The following is a 13,032-nucleotide window of genomic DNA, read 5'->3' on the forward strand; positions in this document are numbered from 1 at the left end:
ATAGTCGAATTCATATGGTTTATGGGATTACAGTACACCTATTGCCGAACGATTCTGTCAACATTTAGTAACTTATTATAACTTAGAATACAGCGATCCTATTGATGTCGTAGTTCAAGCGTTTGAAGCTTGGTGTTTAGCTGCGACGACAACAGGAAAACCAAGGTACTAAATAAGGTTAGTCTATTCATACGTATAATCTGGAGAAGACAACTAAACATAAGGACGCAGGTAAATAATTAAAAAGGTCCCTAAGCTTCCCCTAATTTTCAGCCTCTAAACGTGATGTATTAAACCACTTCGAATCTGAATCGTTTCGACATCGAGACCCATTGCGTAATGCCAGTTTCGACGGAAGGTATTGCACGACTTGTTTCATTCTATTGGTTGTCCGCTACCAGGTCTGTTGCGTTGGTGAGATATGAATTCACAATGCTTGTGCACCCTATAAACAGACGTGCTGTTTCCAGCGATGGTTACGGCCGCCTCCACTACAACGTAAGCACTGTGTAAAACGCAGGAATCAGTACTGCGTGCATACGGTTATTTCGTTGTCACTGCCGTATCAAATAGGATAGGAAAGCCAGTACAGGTTTTATAGGAAGAAGTTTTATGGCTCTAAGCACAAGTTGAATCGACGCTATTTTTAGGCTGACGCAAAGTACCAGGACGCTGTCTAGACTATTTCGATCGGCAACGACCGCCACTTGTAGCCGTGTAGCGTAAAAATAATTCAGGATTAGTTTACTGCTATTTCGACGTGTCATTCATTTCATTTGATGCATTTTCAAATGATTCTTAAATCCGGAATTCATTGGCAGTTGCAATTAGATCAGGTCAACGTGAGGACATGTTGAAGTAGGACCAAAAGTCAATTCAAGCTCAACGAATAGGGTTGCTTATTTGGGTGTCGTAAACCACAAGGTAAACTACAGTCAAATATGTCGGAATTTACGGTTTTCCTGTGCTAAGAATGACGAAGAACAACACATGGACGGTAAGCTACAACGTCAGTAATTAGTTGATAAACGTCGACCCTTTCAGCCCTACTTTTTTTTATGTCATTCAGACATTAATAGATTGTTAATCGATCGATTGCGTGGAAAATAGGTTCCTAATGGTACGATAATAAGTCTTTAGCAAGGAATTGTTTTGTTTTGAACAAAGGCAAAAGTCGGAGAAAATTAATTTGTTTCCCTACATGAGCTCTTGCTATCATGGACAATCGCGATGAAGAGTCTTTAGCGTTCTCAGTAGTAATAATGATAAGAAGAACCGTAAAATGAGTCATTTCAATATAATTTCAATAACTAAACGTCGACTAATAAAAGTTTTACACGTATTGTAATCATATCTTATGCACAGTGTTCCGCTATAACTCTCCCAAGTGGAAATCTATCATGCAACCCTGTTAAAGTTTTTACGCTCTTGAAATAAGTTGTATACGGAAAAGAGCATTTTCGTCAGAGCCTTTTAAAAAGCCTGGGTGGTTCTACATATACGTATATCGCAAGAGACAGCGCAATAGTAGAGGTTGTGCAAAACGTGTTGGCGAATGAAGGCCCATACGTTAGCCGTAGTTTTTAGTCTCTCTGAAAGCCTTTAAGCTCCATTTATCTTTTATAGCAAAGCTATTTCTAGCTGGAAAATCGTAAGAAACATCGAATAAGCTATTGCCCGTAGCGACTGCCGGCAGCCGCCACTACGCGAATCGTTCCCGGGATCCGTACCCTTTACTGGTTACCACGCGCCTCCTTTGAAGCACTTTTGTCGCCGCGAGGTGTGCTGGTTAATGAAACACTTTAGACTGGGGTTATGCCGTCTTATTCCAGCCATGCCGTTATCCCATTGTCACAAATTAGAACTAGATCAGTCCCAGACAACTTTCAATTAGTTAGTATATTGTAATTTTCAGGTACGACGCTTGTCGTCGCCGAACGCTATTGCCTCAGAGCTAATCGGCTTACGAAAACGTTTATTACTTATTATTATTATCGACGCATGGAGCTTTCTGTTGGTACGAGACAGGCGGACTATGCATGAGCTAAGTAACATTCGTTATATGGCATTACGCCAGTAATCAGCAGTATATTAATAATAATGATATCATTACTGCGTTTGATGAAGGATAATATTCCTTCACCGAGGAAATCAACCCTCAGCGATGTTTATGGAGATTATGTTTTTGTCACGCAATAGATACTATGTATATATAAAAGATTATTTTTGCGACGTATACAGTGGACGCATTTAGAATTCTAGTGGAAGATGGTTGCAGCTTGATCACATAAAGAATAGAGCGTCAGACACATCAGGTCTCAAACTGGATACCATCTTTATTGCTATATCCTTTATATATATTGTAGAAATTGGCCAGTACAAATAAAATGGGTTAACTTCCGCGCATCGGCTTTACAGAAGGTGCGCTCGCCTCTGTAAGTGACTAAGCTTCAAATCAAAGGGTTTCGAAGACGGTTTAATAATTGCAGTTGGTGATACTGTTTGCGCTGTTGGAACTGATACGAGACTTGAAGCCTTCACTCGCCCTACTTTATTGTTGGATGTTTTTCTAACCGTATTCTATTATGTATTTCCTGAACGATTAACGCGGTCCACTATTTGATAGATGTTCTACATGATTTTTATTTATTCCCTATTCCCAACTCACATAAGACAGCCTACATGGGCCACTGTTTTAGTCTCTATTGTTCACGAATACAGAGAAACATATAGGGACATGCGACTACGCACCCATACAGACATCTGCATTCAGACATGTAAGCCAGTTTCCTTGAGGACAGCTGTGTGTCCCATTACTGGCCTAGTTATTAACGAATTTGCATTAGCTCTGATTGTACACTGTCTATTGCTGAGCGACAAAGCCATATTGTTCTTATCGGGTTATGATAAGTCGTTGTCTCAGCAGAGAACGAACCAGTTCATCAACATGCCATCACTGAAAAGCTATCAGTCCTATTCTTGTGGAGTGTAAAATATCGCGATAGTATACTTCGCCAAGGGGCATTTCCACTCTGAGTTTAATACGAGCCTTAGGGTAGGATTAGCCGGGACATCATTTGTCTGTGTAAGACGCAGCGTGTTTAGTAATGATATAATTACTACTAGTAGTTTTCTCTCAACCCAAAAAATCTCACTAGGAGGATATTTAACTAGTAAGCTTGAAGAGAGATGAGGTGGTTTAGGTTCCAAATTGAGCGTAGGGAAACGGTTTCGTTCGTGCTGGGAAGAATCAGCTATCCGAAACAATGTCTAACCGACGTACCGGATGTTAAACTCAAGGCATGTATTCAGTGGCATAAGACCTAGCAGTTGTTCCCCCTGTGACAGTTCAATGAACGTGTTTGCCAACCATAGAAAACACGTTGCAACACGTGTTACGAAGACATAGGTTTAAATTTGTGAATAGACACACTTCGTGTCGTGCCGCCTAAAACAATTCGTAACGACTTAAGCACCGCACGAAATATTAGGGCTTCAGTCTATCAGTCAGTTCAAACTATCAGTGAGAGCAGAAGAACAAAGTTGACGTTCGGTTAGATTTTAGTGGATGGGTAGTAAAAGCGATTCGCTGTGACGCCTAGCGGGCGTTGGTGTTGGCGTTTAACTGCAGCCTTCAATTTCAAAGTTAGTTTGCTCTGTCCCCTCTAGACAATAACTGCTACAAAGAATCGATTCTGTTACTGCTACTAATACCCCTGTTCAGGACTGCGTCTGTGGCACTTCAGCCAAGCGCAGTTTGACCCTTAGCGGTCTCCATTGGACCATAAGAAATCCTACTATCGCATTGAGAAAGCACTCACCGCTGGAGTACCATTGCACTGTAGTATTAAACCCTTGACTACACTGTCTACGTCAAAGACAGCGGAGTAGTGACCGAACAGTTTTTTTCTTTTAAATTTACCCGATGTCGCAGTGAATGTACGTTTGCTTTTTCATTTTATTTTTGAGGAACTTCACACAATTAACTAACAATTCATGTATTTGTCGATTAGGTTGAGGCGATACGAAACAACCACATAGACTACTGAATGTAAAAACCTATATTACCTAAAAATAAGTTTTTGTTCGTTATGTTTTCTCTTTTAATGTGTGTTACTTTTTTAAACGAAAAATCAAGCCCAGAGTTGCCAGCAGACAAAGTTGAGTCCAGAGGCGATCGACAGACAGCTTCTGTATCCCCTCGGAGCGGCCAAACAAAGTCGATTGATCATTACATTTTCTATATAACATTACTAAAATCAATATTGCTATCCTGCCACAAAGCTTGCAAAGGTTTACTATTATTTAGCTTTGAAAAACGGTTTTCCATAACATCCGCACGCAAGTTTAGTCGTGATTACGTTGCCCTTGCCGGCTAAATGTGTTTAGCTATGGCGTTCATGAAAAAACGCTTCAGCCGGAGCGTATTACTGACAAGTCTGCGCCAAATTATGTTCTCAGCGAAGACAATACGTAGCGTCCGTGTAGATAACTTCAACGATGTCAACTTAAACCGTACCTGACGCGCTAAAGGCAATATGTCGCACTGTACATACACCCAATGCTCAAACCAGACGACGTAGCGGCACTCCGCTTATTGATGCCATGTTGATTTACACGCACACTTGCCTTAGAAAGGAAACTTACTTAAACGTAAAAAAGCTGCCCTAATACAACCCTGTTGAATAATCACCACCGTCGACTGAATAGATATTTTGATGATGCCAATAATTTCAATCGATTGATAATAGTGGCCAGACCCTAAATAGCTGCTACGTAAGAGGAAGCAGCAAACAAGTACTTACTCTACTGAAGATATATTCAAAGTTCTGTTAATTGCAAAAGTATCCTACAAGCGTATCTTAATACATGTATCGACACGATATTTGTATAAAATGTACTCTGCTACATATTGAACAACAGTAAGCTATGCTATAGGTGCAACGTATTTTTTTTTTATCCGTGTATATTAAGGGTTTCGGCAAAGCCTTGCAAACGAAATATATATAGACATTTCTTTAGTAGGGCTCGAACGTATCTAACGTATACAGATGCTGTGACTTTTACGTTGCGTACATGTAAATCTATGCAGTAAAAGTGGACGCCTGGACAGCTCCGAATGCCTGCTTCTCCATGAGCACTGACCAGACCTGTTGTTGTTGTTCGAAGACCTTTTGCTCCTTTTTGTAACTGCATAAGTATACAATAAAAACAAACTCATCATCATCAGAATTGCGCAACGAACAATATTTGCAAACGAAATATTCAAAATTAAAAGCTTTACACAAAATTAAGTAGCACTCCAATATGAAACCTCAAAAAAGTACATTGCACAGAATTATTATTGTGAATTAGAAGATACGACCGCTTGAAGATTGAACGAAAATTTACCGAGGTGCCTACACCATTGGCCAGCATAGAGACCGTTACAAAAATCTACTTCGTAAAACCAGGCCGCTCTATCATGCTTCACTTCGAAGAGCCGAGCGGCCAGGTTTCCGAAGGCAAACGCGCTACGAAACCCATTTCAGGCAATGCCGTCTTAGCGTAATTGGATTTACGTGAGCACCGAACACACTCAACGAAAATCATCGCAAACGAAAACATATAGTAACAAATAATTCACTAATGGTCATTCGATTAAACAAATGGAGTAAATATGTGACTTGGAGTAAAAATGTGCACTTCTCTGAAAAAGATACAACATCTGGCGATTTTTTTTTGCATTTCTTTTTCGTGCTTATTCTTCTTCTATTCGACTTTCACAATTGCCCAACTCCTATTCAATTGTTGGCTGGATTTTGTGGGCAAATCGTATTCAAAGCAGGCTAGACATTACCTAGCGGGTGTTATCTAGCCATGAACTATTTTTAGGACTCTAGGACCAGCTTGATAACAAATCATGTATCTATGCATAGTTTGATGTTGGCGGATAAAAGCTATAGCTCATAACGACTCTCTAGGCTGTCCTGGCTCATGTAGGCCATCACATGTTTATAATGATACAATGATGGTACAACAGCGTGAATAGATGCAAGCACTCGATGCAAGTCTTGTTTTCCGTCTCTGTTTTGGCTTATTTCCTTTACTAGTAGTCCACTTATAGATTGTTTGACGTGGCATACCGCCAGACATAGTTGCAAGTGGGTCCGGAGACGGCTTCTATCTGGCTTGATTGAACACTAACAGATGCTGGACATGTCCATTAGTAACAGCAACAAATCTGCCGTCTTTATATTGAGTATTTAAAAATGTTTCTTCTATTTTCATCTAATACCCGTTACCAATATCCGCCCATATTCACTAGAAGTTTAAAAATGGCCGGGCAAAATCTAGCCGTAAAATACCATTTGAAGATCTATATCGTCTGCACTCGGACCGCGCACAGCGTTGGATAATAATACTAATCATAAGAATATTCGATACCGAGCTATGGTCTCGCGGATGAGTCAATTCATATGAAGTTACGATTTCGAATTTATTCTCAAGCTATGAAAGGGCATAGCGATCTTGTTGTTTACGTCAGTGGCAGTTCATGTCGACGAAGAACTTTTCCTATTTGTCAAACACTAGAATCTACATTCACTCATATAAAAACTTTTCTCCCGGTCTAAATCTATGCGTGATACAGGTACAGGCGTTATTTCAATGGTGAAATGGCACCTGTCACTATGTTAACATGTATGAAAAAAATAAGTTATATTCGTATTTTTTACTGGGTGTCACAGCTTCCATCTTCGGAGCCCGTTCGCACACTACCGTTTTAAGTTAGAGACAAAGTACACGCACTCGATTTCCCTTCGAATGCCTCTAATTTGTATATTGCTCGTTTGCTTTGCTGTGGGGATACTTTCGTATGTGAAAATGCTTCGTTCAGATGCCCGGATACTAACACGTATTTTATGCGGTACAATTTTATGATACCATTTCGGTTACCGCCGCAACAGGCATCGTTTGCTCGGGTGTTTTTCCTATTTTTCACAGTGCTACATTTCATCTATACATGTTAACTATACGCGTTATTGTTCTTTCCATACGATTGCTTCGTTAGAGACAGTTGTCTTCTGTAAACTGTGACAGATATTGCAAGCTCGTTGTCGATCAATAGAAACAGCTAGTTTTTCAGTGTGATTCGAAACATTTTTCAGTGAGGGCTAAAATAAAATACTAACATATTATTTTCTGTCCCTGCTAGACAATTAGGATGCAATATAGCAGCAGTTCAGTGAAGATATTCTCGGAGCGTGGCGCCAGTGACCTCCCACATTCGTTAAACCCCCCTATCTATGACGGACCAAATGAGCATTTTCCGTAAAGTACAAGAGTGACAATAATAATAACAATAATAAGTACCGGCATCTATATCATTGCCGTCACATTCGTCACTATTTGTCAGCGATGAGAAATACAATTCAAAATGATCTACAGTTTAGTTTATCGAACACATTTAAGGCTCAGGCCCATGCCGTCGAACCTGGATATCATTATTCTAAGCTAGCATATACTCATGACGCACCCACGTTCCCATCTCATTCACCGATGATTCACCGATACCCTTAATGAGTTTTTGCACCGCAGGTCTCATCCTGTATTAGACCGTATGTATTGTAACAGAATGAGCACTGTCGGATTCTGTTAGCGGAGCTAAATAATTTTGTTTCACTTTGGACCCTCTCAACCAGCCTATTCCAGCGCTGTTCTAAGTTAAACTTCGGCCGCTGGCTCGCTTTAATCGTTTCGAAGGTCAGTCAGAATGCCGCTCGATGAGTTTCCGTTCACGTCAATACTTTGGTCGCGTTTCTGAGAGAAATTTTGTCAGTCACTTAGGCTCGATATAGAAGCTCGATATTATAGGACTCGGGAAGCGGTTCTAAAACAACAACTTGCATAAAGCACAGAATTGCGAGGATGAAGTATCTCAATATGGTCAATCAAAGCAAAAGAAGATTATCTGCTTTTCGATGTAAGAGGAAAGCTTTGTGAGGAACATGTGAAAATATCCAGACTATCGATCCCATAATTGACGATGACACCCATTTTTTCTTAAAGACCTATCTGGAAGTATGCGTACTGACTGCGATTCTATATATATATATATATATATATGTGTGTGTGAGGTAAATTATTAGCACCGCGCTCTCATTGCCGATTTCGACTACAACCGTGAATGCCGCCATTAGTCTATCGATTTTTTAATTGTGCCTTGATTTTATCTGCTTGCTCGAAATTTGTAGGCCACGCGCACAAATATATCCAAGTCGAACCGAAATGCAGAGCAGTATTAAGCAGGCTCTATTAGATATGCGTGAAAATGTTTTACAAGCAACTATTTGTCAAAGGATGCCGTAAAAGTTTCGTAAGCCTACTCGCCAGAAGAAGATCTTCCTTTTTCGAAGGAAGATAGCACAACTGACTGCAATCTTCAACACCATTCGCCCTTTGTAAAATTTGCCGCGGCGTAATTAGGTTAGATCGTCTGTTGACGGAGAAAAGGCCGACAGTGTGGACTACAAAGGCCTATTGTTGTCTACAAAAATCTCTAAGGGTGTGAATTTGTGATTAAATTGAGCCAATAGCTAGAACGATGTCGGATGAAAATTTTTCAATTAATTCATTTGGTCCATCTATTAGCTACTAGATCGATTGGTTGACGATACATTAACAATGATTTAAGACAAATACCAGAGTCTCAGCTTTGATTTTTTTTTACATAAATAATCGAAACGCAGAAAAGGCCAGTAATTGCAAACTCAAATATCTATGCAATATATTTTTAAGTGCAAATTTATATATGTTACTAGGGCGTGTAAACCATTGTAGCTAGTGCTATAGATTAGACGCGAGTGCCTAAAATGTACACAAAGAGGACATGGCCTTGAGCATAACTTGCAAACTCTATTTAAATTAAGAGTTCTTTTGGTAACTTGCAACGCCGTCTCTTTTTGGTTTTATGTTTATCACTTGAGGAACAACAAACGTTCTCCTCATAAGCAAATGGTTTTATTATTTGCTTTTTATTAAGTACAGAACGAGTAGTCTCTGAATCGTTTGTGTTAATCAAATAGTTCGGAAACGTATGCGCTGACATGCGTTACCTATTATGATATCGCGTAATATAATTTTTGGTCATATAAATCAGTTATAATAATGCAGCAAGGGTCTGAACTACTTTAAGTCTAAACTAAAACGCTTCACGGCGACCTTACTTAGAGCTAACTTATATAATCAACAAATCTACTAAAGCATTTCATTAAATAGGATATGGAACAGAGCTTCGAAGCTCGTTTTGCCTATAGAAAGGTAGGACAGTAGAGTCAACTTAAGGGTTCGATAAGGGGGCTGAACCCCTTTTCAGCGGACGTTCTCTGCTGGTGTCGTCGACGTGTGTGTGTATGTGTATGTGACGTTGATATCTAACCTGTCTGTCTCCTTTTCTCTTTTCAAAGGAGTTTGTCGAGACAAGGAACAGAAAATTCTCTCATGTTCATTTCAGGGCTGGAAAACAAACGCGAAATGCACGGCTTAATGACACACGGACGTCTCTGTCGAAATCCTATAAACAAAATAATATAGGGCCCTAAGTCAGTCGAAGCTAATTACAGTGAACAAGCCACAACTAGAAGGTAATAATTGGCTTTTACATGTGTATTGTCCTAATTCAAAGTAGATACAGATCGCGTACGCTGTCTTGAAAGGGTTTCAGTTTGGTCGTTCGAATTTTACGATCCAGTATTATCCACGTTCATAATGCTGAGTAGTTATTACTAAATGAGTTGAGAATTTTCAGTGTTATCTCATAACGTCCGATATGCTCTCCACGCGGTTCGCCTAGGGCTGAATAAGAAAAACGTTGCTGACATTTCTAGGGATTCCTGTGAAACAAAAGAGAAAAACAAGTGTGCTGATCACGCACTGCATTTTTAGTATTGAAGTCCCTCGACCCTAGAATGACCCATTTACGAGAGGCAGTGCAATTCCAACAGCACCGCTATTATCTCGCGTCGTTCGCTTACTTCTTTTTATCACTGCGCGGCGGAAGTTTTGCGAATAGCAAAATAGATGAAGACTGCTGCCCGAAGCTGTGCGATGTCTGCAAAAACATACTCACCTGTTTTATGCTTTCGTATTAGTAAATGCGGAGCGAAAAGACGGAATCAGCCGGGGAACACATAGTGGCCCACTGTAGAACGCGGTGCCAATACACCAAAGCAATTAGCAGCATAATTTCATTAGCAGTCGAAGCTAACCGGAGTTTCTTAGAGTAAATGCGCTTCTTCGGGCGTAACCCCTTCATTCGCTTGACCTGGCTCCCCCTGGGCAGGACAGGAGTCTTGCAAAGGACGCCGCAAACGACCATGGATGGCAACGACTCAGGCAACGAGTTCGCCCATTTGTGGTTCAGAGCAAAACTCAGTCAGTGCGCAGCGCTTGCGCACACATAAACTCCTTCTTAGTTCCAGGCCCTTTTAGATCTCTATAGCCCGCTTGAAGGTGGACTTCCTTTTAAGCATCCAACAACAGTCGCAAACGGAGTTGATGGAGGCAGGCATGAGGGCACTCGTGATCTTCCAATATTCAACGTGAAGCGCAGTGGACGCTTCACAGGCGAAACGAATACAAAACTTCACCTAAGATGAGCCTATTCCGTTGCCTTCACGCTGGTGATTGTGGCATTATGTATCACCTCAATCCAAATAGTCGTTGTTAAGTTTATCGTATACATCGAAAACTTCGAGAAATATTTAAACGTTTCAGAAAAAAGACATACATTTAGCAGTTTATTAGGGAGTTGCAACTATCTGTCGTCTTTAAAATACGAATAGAACTAAAATTATAAGCTAAGACTATTCTAGGGAGCGCACTAGCTTGTTGTAGATGCTCTTTCTCTGGCGGCTACCACCAAAAGTTAGGCATGAAGGAAACATTCACCAGGTGTTTTTGCTTCACGATCCATCTAATTTTATAACTAGAACCAGTAGAATTAGCTAGTTATATTATTCGTAAATAAAGTTGTGTGGCTATGATTTTCGTTTTAGTAACTGTAGAAGTTGTAAACACATTGTCTGTCTCTAAAGCTTACTCCTACATTTGTGCTTCCGTTGAAATTTACAGAAGGATTTGTTACTTGTACGTACTCACCATCCGATTTTTCTTCGATCAACAAGTAAGCGTTGCCTTGTCTGCAGATGCCTGAAATGTCTCTGCTTATCTTCACGAATGTCAACTTTAATGAAACCTGCGGAGCGAAACTCTGACCCGTTCTGACCAATTGAGGAAAAGTAGGTATCTGATCCACGGAAAGCTCGTTTTGAATACTTTCAGGAGATACACTTCATTGTCCCAATACCAATCGAAAATGTCCTGAAACGAAGGAAGTAGCCAGGAAGGAGACCCGATGTGGTTACTAACAGATCCATGTTGTTTCTCTTGATTTAGATAATGTCCCTCTATTATTTAGGTTTTGTTAAACGTCACGTTATACCAAGGAGAGTCGGTCAACTTTATTTATAATCTGCGATCTGTAGGACAGAATTATCCATCTGAACATTATTATTCTCGATTGAAAAGCCATGCGATTCAGATAATGGCGATGTAGCTCAAAAGTTCTTGGCAAAATGTCGCGAAATAGAAGGCAACTCTTCACTACTATATTTGACATCGATAGTGGTTTTTATTTATGTGGATGTATTTTACGAGCTATGCGAAGAAGTCCAATGAGTCGATCATGTTATACGTTGCTGAGACGCTTTGATGGCAAGACCTTTACCGAGGGCTTCCGTTTCGGTCGCCATGTGATTGGCCATTAGCTGGAAATGTCAGCTTGCGTAACAGGCGGAACTGTCAAAAACACTATACGTCAGAAAGGCAGAGAATTCAAGTAATGCTTGATGCGTTAACGCGCCTGATATCGTGTAACCACACCTAGGAAACCTCTTTCCTTATACAATGAACTGATTCTCATAGAAAATGACGAGTGAAAGATATGCTAGTCTATACATATGATTTTCCTTTCGGTGCATTTTTCGCAGACCCTTGGGAAATACATGGACTGTTATTTTAAAAGAAGCTTCCAAAGTATTACTTTCAATATGTACCGATTGTCTGCTCAAGCGAAATAGAAATGCAGAAAACGCTTTGTCACCATATGGATAACTAAATATCTATTTAGTTTCATACGCCGGGGGCATATTTGAATGAGAATTATAATCGACTCAACGGAATGAAAAATATAGTTTAGTAAGATGAACGACACAGTGGGCAATAAGAGAATCAATATTTCAAAAGACGACAAGGCGATGGCCGATTCCATCGTACACAAAATACGCGCACACGGCTCAGACTGATGAGTTCTTGATTATCGCAGAAATTTAAGAGAACTGACGCGGTTCGCTATTGGTTTGGTATTTAAGATTAAACGTACCGTATATACTTAAACAAGTGTTACGTGTTAAAGATGTGGTGAAAATCGCCCACAAACGTAATCTATTATTTGTAGCCGCTCAAAACTCAGCATATTCCGATCGCTGTTAACAGCTGGCCCTTGACTGAGACAATAGTACCGTTAACGTGGGCACCTCGATTATTTATAAAATCGCTTTGTTTATTTTGAAAGGATATTATAAAGCGTTATTATATAAAAATGTGTGTGCTCTGTCAATTTACATAAACGAGTAAACATTATTTTCACTTAAAATTAACGTCTAGCTTCTTATCGTACACCTGCTTTTTAATACAGCTGAATATTGCTGAACAATTAACTAATCCAATGGTCTTCTATAGCTATCGCAAGAGATTCCTCAATAAAAACCTTCTCCACTATTGAACGATCTTTAAGTATGCTCTTTGGGCCAGTGCCCGTTTCCTGCATACATGCAGGTAGAGCCAAACTGCACAACAACAAATCCGATTTCAACGAAACACCAAAAGTCCTCATTTGAACATACTCCTGAAAAAACTTCTACATGTTGGCCAAACACCATACACTATACGGCATACACTTATTTGCGTAAAGTTATGTCATTATTTATCTCC

The 13,032-nt window shown here is 40.0% G+C and overlaps 1 long non-coding RNA gene across 3 annotated transcripts in view; it reads left to right on the forward strand.

Moving 5' to 3' along the window:
* Positions 1-13,032, forward strand: part of LOC111259032 (uncharacterized) — a 29,800-nt gene that overhangs the window by 5,968 nt on the left and 10,800 nt on the right. For 2 of the 3 annotated variants that reach the window (XR_015310416.1, XR_015310417.1), the window contains exons 3-4: positions 9,494-9,623; positions 11,113-11,279. This is a non-coding gene — a long non-coding RNA (uncharacterized LOC111259032). The remainder of the gene's footprint in view (positions 1-9,493; positions 9,624-11,112; positions 11,280-13,032) is intronic. The other variant, XR_002679385.2, reaches the window with a different exon arrangement.

Source organism: Varroa jacobsoni, unplaced genomic scaffold, assembly GCF_002532875.2.
Source record: "Varroa jacobsoni isolate VJ856 unplaced genomic scaffold, vjacob_1.0 scaffold_30, whole genome shotgun sequence".
In the NCBI taxonomy this organism is placed as follows: Eukaryota; Metazoa; Arthropoda; class Arachnida; order Mesostigmata; family Varroidae; genus Varroa; species Varroa jacobsoni.